This window comes from Peromyscus eremicus, chromosome 4 (assembly GCF_949786415.1).
Source record: "Peromyscus eremicus chromosome 4, PerEre_H2_v1, whole genome shotgun sequence".
NCBI classification, from domain to species: Eukaryota; Metazoa; Chordata; class Mammalia; order Rodentia; family Cricetidae; genus Peromyscus; species Peromyscus eremicus.
In genome coordinates, this window is record NC_081419.1 from 149,001,894 (window position 1) to 149,012,519 (window position 10,626).

The following is a 10,626-nucleotide window of genomic DNA, read 5'->3' on the forward strand; positions in this document are numbered from 1 at the left end:
TGCAACAATGGAATACTCAGATTAACATCCCTCCAACCTCAGAAACAAATCATAAACTAGTACATGTTTCTGAGAGCAATCTTAGAAGTTATTATTCTAATGAATGGTCACCAGCCATTCATATTATACAAGAACAGGGCACAACAACTGATGATCTTCCAAAGACACCAACAGCTCTACCTTTAAGATAGTTAACAGACAAACCTGTATGGATTCAGCAATGGCCTTTAACAACATAGAAACTCCAGGCTTTAGAAGAGCTGGCAGAAGAACAGTTAAATGCTCAGCATATTGAAGAATCAACCAGCCCTTGGAATTCTCCTGTATTTTGTGGTGGTATTGTGTTCCCCAAAATATTGTGTACCCTAATAAACTTATCTGGGATCAGAGAACAGAAAAGCCCTATATACTTAGGATAGGCAATGGTAGCACACACCTTTAATCCTAGCATTCCAGTGGCAGAAATCCATGTGTTCAAGGATACAGCCAAGCATGGTGACTCACGCCTTTAATCCCAGAAAGAGTGCCTTTAATCCCAGGGAGTGGTGGCAGAAAGCAGAAAGGTATATAAGGCATGAGGACCAGAAACTAGAAGCATTTGGCTGGTTAAGCTTTTAGGTTTTGAGCAGCACAGTTCAGCTGAGAGCCATTAGGATATGAGGACACAGAGGCTTCCAGTCTGAGGAAACAAGATCAGCTTAGAAGTTGGCCAGGTGAGGTTAGCTGTGGCTTGTTCTGTTTCTCTGATCTTCCAGTGTTCACCCCAATAACTGGCTCCAGGTTTGATCTTATTAATAAGAACTTTTAAGATTCCTGCTACATCTAGCGCCCAACATTCATGGTATGAATTCACAAAAAAGCTGCGTGCCTGTGGCCTTGTGGGCCACTGCTCAGGCCCAAGCTACACTCAGCTGGTAGGAGGATTCCAAGTTTGAGGCCGGCCTAGGAGGCTTGGGAGAAGCTTTGGCCCAGGCTGAAAAAAAAAAAAGATTTCAGGAGGTCTTCCATGATCAAACCTGATTTTCCTTAACCTGTAATGAATCCATTGCCTCTCATTTCCTGTGGAAACAAAAGCATAATCTCTCCCTCAAAGTAACATATCTTTTGACTTAAATTTTGAAGTCAAAATGTTTTAAAAATATATAGGTTGGCTTAATGCAGCAGTTTCCATAATCCAATATCTCTTAGCCACCAAAAAACTCAAACACAACACAACAACACACAGGATCCAGACTCTCTGTGTATTTCTCTGTGTATATACTCTTTCTCTTTTCTCTCAAGCTTGTACATATTTTCATACACACTGTGACCTGTTTAGAGGTTCTATCCTCAGTGTGTACCTTTTTTGTCTGTGTGAGCAAAAAAAAACAAAAACAAAAAAAACTGTTGTATAGCTTAGATCATGCATGCTGCCACTGGGTCCTCCCCCTTGGTTCCCTGAAAGTCTAGTCTCATGGTGGAGGCACATTTACCACCAGCTCTGAAAGCCATGTTTATTGACCCAACTCTGGGACGTTTCTGGGTCCATGCCACCACTGAGTAGCATCCCACCTGCTGTTCATTAACATTATGTAAGTGTTTGTTTAGTAGATCCTTTAAAAGAGCTGTCAGTTTTAGTCACTAACGCTAAGCCAGAATGCCAGCTCTTAAGGGAGTAGTGCCTCTACTCACTGCCAGCAAACAGAGCCAACCTAAGAAAATGCAGCTACCAAGAAGCCGTGCTTGGGATTTTGTGTATTTAGAATCCTTTTTTAAGCTTTGTCAGGGTTTATGTGGAAATTTTGGCCTCATGTTGGTACACCAAATGTAGTCAGATATTTCTTTTCCACCTGCTAGTTTCCAAATAACTGAATCAGAGGCTGGATATAAATTGTAAATGCCCAGCCAATAGCTCAGGCTTATTACTAACTAGCACTTACATTTTTAAGTTAACCCATAGTCCTTATTTATGCCCTGCCATGTACCTTTATTAGCATGGCACATTCGTCTACTGCTCACTCTGTTTCTCACTGGTGACTCCTAACTCTGCCTTTCTTTTCTCCAGTATTCTCCTCCTCTGGATTTTCTGCCTAACTTTATCCTGTTCAGCTATTGGCCATTCAGCTTCTTTATTAAACCAATCTCCATGACAAAACTTCATAGTGTACAAATGGATTATTTCACAGCACATAGCATAATCAGAGGACTGATGAAGTGTAGGAGCCAAGAACAAAAGGGGTTATGGAATCAGGATAAAGATTCCAGGGGCTGATGCCAGGTCAGGAGATCTTTGTGTAGGGCTTTAAGTGTCTTTACATTTTGTTCCCACTAAATTGGACTCATTGACAAAGACACAACATTTTTCTCCCAAGACCATACAAATTCCCCCATGTTCAGCAGTTATTAGTTCTAGTGTTCTCTTTTGGAGCTTGACCCCAGAAAGAGAGTTCATCTATCCTTGGAGTGATACAAGGCTCTCAGTAGTAGATGTTATAGCCTGATCAAGTTTGTCTCAAAAATCTCCTGCTAGGTGATGGCTTTGAATGATGCCAGCAGTTGCTGCACCCAGAGAAAGAGTGAGTCCAAGTCCCATGGGCAGGGGGATGAAAATCTCTGTGTGACTGGACATACAGGAGAAAAGCAGCTTCCTTTTTCTTGAAAAGGTATACCAGAGGGGGTAATCATCACTGCTATGCAAAGGGTGGACAGGAAGGAGTTAGCACACATCTGGTTGTTTCTCTTGCACCAAAAAAAGGGGAGGGGCAATACATGTTGGGCTGGAAATAGTGATGTTAGTGAGACATTGTAATGAGTAGGTTTGTCTGGACTGGAAATATAACCTGAAGAGTTGGACAGTTGGTTGAATAGGGGAATATCTGACAGTCAAGAACCAGTGAAATTTTCTGGGGATAAAGGAGAGTGGTATTGACTGGTACAGCTGTCAGTAGAGGTCTATTGCTGGATATACAAAAAAGCAGTTAGAGGCATTAGGGTAGGTGGTGAAAGGGAGAAAGTCAGCAACATATTGAATGTGTTGGTGTCATGTTATGGTGGTTTTGATCTGTTGCTGAATCTGTTTTTCATAAGAGAGACTATTGTGATGTGTTAAAATGGGTCAGGATACTGGGACAAGTTGTCAGGGTACATGAAGATGCTGGGGATGCTGTGAATGTATTGCTCTAATTGATTGATAAATAAAACGCTGATTGGCCAGTAGCCAGGCAGGAAGTATAGTATAGGCGGGGTAAGCAGAAAAGAGAATTCTGGGAAGAGGAAGGCTGAGTCAGGAGTCACAAGCCAGAGACCGAGGAAGCATGATGTGAAAATACCGGTAAGCCACAAGCCACGTGGCAACTTATAGATGGATAGAAACGGGTTAATTTAAGATATAAAAACTGAATAGCAAGAAGCCTGAGCCATTAGGTCAAACAGTTTTAATTAATATAAGCCTCTGTGTGTTTATTTGGGTCTGAGTGGCTGTGGGCCCAAGCAGGACTGGAGAAAACTCCAACTACATGAAGATCAGCCACAGGTGTTTGAGCTATGGATGAAGCATAGAGTTTTCCCTGAATTCCTACATGCCAGCACTCATTCCAGGGATCAGGTATTATGAAGGAGCAGGCTTTCCTTGATAAAAACATGGGACTCTTCCATATCACAGTATCATCTCCTGCATTCCTCATAGATTTCTACATCAGCCAGGCACTCTTGTTTGAATATGCATTGCATGCTTGGGAAGCAAATGAAAGGGACATTTGAACAATTGGTGGAATTGGGGTAGAGGAGGAAGGAGACAGCATTCTGGCATACTTCAATTAGGCAGTTCCCAGAATCTATGATATTGTGACCTTGATAAGTCTCCCTAACAAAGAAATGCCAATGAAAAATATTAGGAGGCTTTGCAGAGCATGAATATTAGCATCTAAAAGAGCAAAAATGGCCACAAGAGTAATGGAAAGTGGAAACTGTGGTGTACAGCTGCACTGAGCTGTAGGAATAAGGGCATGTAAGTCTCCCCAGGTAAACTGGACACATTTCATTGGGCACCTGTGTTTCTTTTTGTCTTGTCTGTGATCACCAAGAGTGACATTTTTTTGACTAGAAGGATTGTGTGGGACATTGTGAGCTGTTACCCAAACAGGACAATGTTGTTCCTGTGGGAAGACACAAGCAAATGCCCTTCCAGTTGTTAGCAAGGGATTGACTCCCTTCCATCACCCATCAAGTGGGTTTTCTCATCAGACCAAAATGGGTAGTATGTGTGGTAGATGGCTCCAGTGATGGATAATGGGGGGGTTGTTATCCTGTGTAGCATAAATGTTTAGCACATCAAGTGTAAATAGTACCATATTTAATTCAATATTTGGTGGTAGGGAGCCCTATGCTTGTTTGAGTGTTTTTTGTTTGTTTGTTTGTTTGTTTTTGTTTGTTTGTTTGTTTAGTGTCTGGTGTGTTCTTTCAATGATGGTTTGGCCCTGAAAAACTTGCAAATTTTTTTAAGCTGGTGGCTCTTAAAGGCTGGTCCATTATCAGTTTTCATCTGGAGGGGGACCCCCATGACAGCAAAAGTGGAGACCATGTGATCAATTAGTTTCTTTGAGTTTTCATTAGTTTCATTTCAGGTGAAATGGGAGTTGGTGTCAATAGTGATGAATACAAATTTCTATATGCTGAATGGCTGAATTGATGGTGACATCAATCTGCCATAGGGCATTGGCTTTAAGGCCTCTGGGATTGGTGCCCAATTGTTATATAGCAGGAATATGGATTAGGGAGGAAAAGAGGAGCACGTTTTCAGAATATGTTTAAGGTGTTTTATGAGGATATTGGGGAAATTAAGTTGTAGTCATCTTAAGTTGAAGTGGGTCAGTTGATGAAATTCTTTAGCAGTGAGGGATAATGTCGTTGAAGTCCCCAGTTGTGACAAATTTATTGACTAAAGCATTGCCACCAGAGAGGGGCACAGAGAGGGATAAGTGAGCTTGGATATGGCTGATAAAAATGGGATGTGTCCTTGTTGGGAGTATATTTGAAATTTTTCTTAGTAGTGGGGAGAGAGGGTTACCATCAAGCTTGCCATAATAGTGGGCTAGCCAAGGGAGCAGATTAACTACATAAATGCTGTCTGAATACAGATTAAATGGTTCTTTGAGGCATGTTAGAACCAGGAAAATGGCATTCAGTTCCTCGAATTGGAGGTATTTATCTGGGAGGAAGAAAAAAAATGGGACTCAGTGTCATTGTCTCCCTGATGTATTGCATATGCAGCCCTCTGTTTCCCCCATCCATCTGTGAAAGCTGTGGGGGCCTGGAGGACAGGGTATTGAGAGGATAAGCAGAGAGGGAGCCACCTAAGGTGCAGTACTATCTGTGGGGTAGTTAGTGGTTATCTATTTGTCCTAAAAAGCTGATAAAACAGTTAGCAAAAGAAATGTGGTTTCTTTGGAGCCATTGGATGCCTGGGAATAGAATAATTATATCAAGTTCCTTCCCATATTTTGTGAAGTACATTCTCTTCCTGTCCTTATCATGTTGGATAAAGTATTGACCTTGGTTAATATTTGAGGACCTCCCTGTACTGGTATAAGGAGTCATTCTAAGATCCTCTGAGACTGATATAGGGCTCCAACTACCATGGGCAAGGAATTAAATATAAGAGCTTGAATTGGCTATTATTGATCATAACAGGCCAGGGAAGCATCTTTAACATAATTGTTAATAGAACAAAGGACATCTTTAGTTTCTAGTGTCAGGGAGAAGGGAGAAGGGGTTTTTGTCACCCTTAAGTTGATCAAATAGAGGCTGCAATTGGCTGGTCATTACGGGGAGCCAAGGCCTCAGCCAGTTAATATTGCCTAGGAAGCTTTGGAGGCTATTTAAAGTTGGTGGCTTGGGAAGGTCAATAAAATGTTTAGCTGGTAGGAGTGAGGTGAGGATAATTTCTGTCCTCAGAAATGTGATGGGGGAGACAAGTTGGATCTTATCTTATACAATCATACATAAAGCCTCTTTCTTTAAGGACTATTATGGCTTGTTGTTTAAGATTCTCTAAGGTTAGTTTTTGATCCTGTCTTTTGTCCTGATACATTAATAGGTCATATCCGTATAGGAAATAGGTAATTATATACATGGAGACCTGATTTAATAAAGGATTTTAATGCATGGTCTTCCTCACAAATAGTCCACTATTGGCCCTACCTTTGGAGAGTACAATCCACTTATATCTATCAGATGGTTCTGAGTTCTTGATTTTAGATATTGAAAAGGCAAAATGCTTGCAATCTTGTTCATGAAGAAGTATTGAAAAGAAGCAATCTTTTATGTCTAAAACTAATATTGGGGTATTTACTGGTATGGCAGAGGCAAAGGGGAGGCCATGCTGAGGTGAGCCCCCAATTTTCTTGGTCTTATTAATTGCTCTCAGGCTGGAGGAGCCTCCAAGTCCTGGTCTTCTTTTTAATTGCAAAAATGAGGATGTCCCAGGGGCTTCTAGAGGGACAAACATGTTCCATGTCTAATTGATGTTTAACTGGTTGCTGTAAAATAGTTAATTTCAGTCGAGCAGTGGTGGCACATGCCTTTAATCCCAGCACTTGGGAAGCAGAGCCAGGCAGATCTCTGTGAGTTTAAAGCCAGCCTGGTCTACGGAGTGATATCCAGGACAGGCACCAAAACTACACAGAGAAACCCTGTCTCGAAAAAACAAACAAACAAACAAAAATAGCTAATTTCTCCCTGTTTAAAGGTCACTGTTCCACCCAGACAAGATATTCTGTGATCCACTCTAGGCAGGGAATGAGGTATTCAGCAAGAGTCCCGCCTCCCATTCCCACCTGACTCCCACTCCTCCTCACCTGGTTACCACTCCCCATCTGCCTCCTACTTCTCCCCACCTGCCACACAACCATTCCAAATTCCAATAGCTTGCTCAGTTTATTACCACCAGAGCATAACGTTTACACTGTATTGGACTTAAAAGATGCATTCTTCGGGGCTCGGGGCCCCGGGGCTCGCCCTGATGCCTCCATCCACGCCTTCCCCCGTGCGCCTCGCCCTCTGGGCCACGGGGGTTGGGTCGGGCCGCGGTCCCCCAGTGACGTGCTCATCGCCTCCGCCTCCGCACTTGAGCCTAGTTGGGGCTGGATTTCGTTTTTTAAGGATGAAGATGAGTGGAAAGAATTTGAGCAAAAAGAGTTTGATTGCAGCAGACTAAGAGTTCAGGCAATGCAAATAAGTGAAAAGGAAGATGATGATAATGAAAAGAGAGAAGATCCAGGAGATAACTGGGAAGAAGGTGGAGGTTGCAGTGGAGTAGAAAAATCCCTGGAATAAAACAGCTCCGGTACAAGCGCCTCCTGCTCCAGTAATAGTTACAGAAACCCCGGAGCCGGCAATGCCTAGTGGTGTATATAGGCCTCCTGGGGCCAGGCTAACCACAACAAGGAAAACGCCACAAGGACCACCAGAAATATACAGTGACACACAGTTCCCATCCCTGCAGTCCACTGCCAAGCACGTAGAGAGCCAGAACAGGTACTTAAAATGAATGCTACCTGAAGTTAAATGACCACATATGGCACATCTACATCTTATTTAGGGACATAAATTTTCAAAAGTAAATAAAATGGGAAGAAATGTAAATGACATCAGATGGAAAAATTTTTGGGTGGCTTTAAAGTAAATCCCAGCCTTTTCGCCTCATTGAGAGCACAGCTGGCTTGAATTTAGACCTCCAATTGGACTTGCTTCTCTCCTCTGTCCTCAGATGTGTGGGAGACTCTGAGAGGGCAGTGACATGCCACACACATCTTTCTTTACCTGATCTAATCAGACCAATCCCCCAAAGCAAAAGGGAGGAGAAATTGTTGAATGATGAGAACATTACTTGAATGAGAAAATTGTTACCCTTATGCATAAAGATGTATTATCTACTAACTGCTAAAACTTAGAAGTGAGTCTTAGGAGGAATGTCATTATACAGCTTCTTTCTGGTTGTCTTCAAGTTGGTCCCCAAATACTCTGTTCAGAAGATGGGACCTCAGAGCTTCAGTGCAGTATTACATGTTTTCTGTTCAATTGAAGCCTTAAAATGGTTTGATAAAGGATTTTGTATTCCCTTCTTGTCCAGGATTTTTCTTAGGGTTTTTTTTTTTTTTAATTCAAGGAAGAATACTTTCAAAATTCCCCAGTGAAGAAGAAATATTTACTGATTACATTTCTTTTCCCTTAGGGATAAAGAAATGGAGAAGAGCTTTGAAGTAACACAAACATAGAGGTAGGGAGGAGGTTTCAAAAATCCAGGCCCTTAAACTTCAGCTAGACAACCATTATGCTGTGCTTGAAAATCAGAAGTACAGCCACACACAGTACAGTTAAGCAATGGTCTTTGCTAAGCCTTCCAAGATAACTAGACCACAGCTAACCACCAAGAACAGCCATTCAGTGTCTGATTTCTGGATTTACAGTGACTGAGTGAAAGACCTTGATGCCAGTGACTGTCCCTGTTTCACTATGGAAGTTCAAGAGTCACAACTGATCTTGATGTGTGTTGGATTTAGGGTGTCTTCATTGTCTTAAGTATTTGTGAATTAGATTCAGCAGTGTTTCCGTAGATGCTCTGCATATAAAACCAAACCTGCAGCCAGTGGTCATTTCAAACATCTTTATGTTCAGAGACTGAGCCTTTGCAAGGTTGACTACCTCAGATTTGCTGCACTTAATTGTGGATTTCATGTGGATCACAACTTCTGCATAAGGTTACAGCTATTAGTGTCGGTGTGGATTCCTGTCAGCAGGCCTTCAGAAGTCAGCCGTCTGGGTTCTGACCTGCTGTAGAAGATGAAGAGTCAAGTGACCTTAATTCGCCTGTCTGTGCCCCACCCTAAGGAATACTCTGTAGGCTGTGGCTATATCAGACTGCCCAGAACAAGCCACTGTCTGAACTGATGTGTGTGGATCATCTGTGTGGGGCTATAATTTATCATTTAAGTTTTTAGTTGTAGGATGAAGTGACTACAGATTCAATTCAACCAAACTTGGATCCACCAAATGGGGAACGGGTGGGAGATAGTCTTGTTTCTTTGAATACCTTTTTATTCAGATAGTGCTTGTTCTGTTCCACATTAAGGCCTTGCTTTGACTTGGAGTAAGTTCTTTAACAGCATATTGTGTGATGAAATAGCCTGAATGAGGCATTGGAATTGTGAAATGCCCTGTGAATTTGCCAATCCCTAGGTGGAACCAGATCGCCTTTGATAGAAAGGGCAGTGGATGCCAAAGGCTCCTCTCCAGGTGCTGCTCAAGCCTCCTCTAATCAGGTCTAAATTTAACTGCTGTGTTTGGAGTGGTGTCTGCTCAGGTAGGGAGGGGTTCACTGAACTGTCTTAATGATTCAAAGCAACAGGAGCAAAACCTCACCAACACCCTGAAGTCTTGCTTGGTGTCTGATAAGAAATCTGTGTGTGTACTCCAAATTTGAAGATACTAGCAATTGTGTAGATACATTCCTTGTTCCAGCCAGCTTTTGTCCACCTTGGGACTATGTTTGTGATGATCACTTGGAAAGGCAGGGGAATAGCCAGTGATATAACACTTCTGTTCTTAGTAATTACAATTGAACTTTGCAGTAGTACTTGGCCCTTAAAGAGGTCACTGCTATGTTCCTTTCCACCTAGTGAAATAGTCTGGCAGTTACCTACTTCCATGTCACTAGAGATGGTTCAGTACAAATACTCTATATTGGCAACTGAAACTGCATGATGGCATTGCCTGGGTTTGTCTGTAATGAGTCCCTTTGCCAAATGCAGTTGAGACAGGAGTGAAACATAATGAGGGAAGCCCTCCTAGCTTGAGAATAGGTCTTGAGTTCAGTGAGTGAGTGCAGCAGTGCAGGAAGTGGGAGGAGGTATAGGCCAGTGTTTCCTCACCAGACTGCATGCCATTCTGGGCAGTAACGCTGGTGTGATCTGAGCTAGCAAGGAGCATGTTGGGTGATTAGAAGTTTGAGATTCTTGGTCAAACTGAAGACTTATTTGGGCACTATTGGTGAAATTATTAAGGCCACTCCACGTAGTTCAAAGGAGATTTATTTAATGGTGTAACTTACAAATTAAGGGATAGGTAGGTCGCGGGGTCTGGGGAAGGTGTATCGCTGTCCAGCGGTGTTCTCTGGAGCTCTGCTTAGTCCACCTCCACCATCCAGGGTCCTGGAACCGAGAGAGCACCCGCTGATCCAGATCTCGGGTCCCCAGGCGCCTCCCTTGGCCCCGCCTTGTAGGCGTGACAGTTGCTGAAGTCTCAATGGGGGTTGGAACTTCCAGATCAAAGCTGGAATGGCTACCCACTACATCTCCCCCTTTTTGTCTAAATAAGAAAGTTCTAACCTAATACAAGACTATATACAAAGGAATGGTTATCAAATATTGTCCAGGAATAATGAGGGATAATGACCTAGATAAGATGGAACTACAACCAATGCAAACAATATCAAGCAAGAAACACATACTAAAATCCAGAGAAGTATAGAGCATAGGTAAATGGCATGTTACAAAGATCATTCCAAAAGGTGTCCTATCCTAAAGAACCTGAATCTAATACTTAATATGTTCTATCTACTAAGTTGTAACTATAACTGCTAGTCTTCAATCC

The 10,626-nt window shown here is 42.4% G+C and overlaps 1 pseudogene; it reads left to right on the top strand.

Moving 5' to 3' along the window:
• The first annotated feature begins 7,096 nt into the window (after positions 1-7,096).
• LOC131910040 (protein CDV3-like) lies at positions 7,097-8,429 on the top strand (annotated as a pseudogene).
• Positions 8,430-10,626: the final 2,197 nt, after the last annotated feature.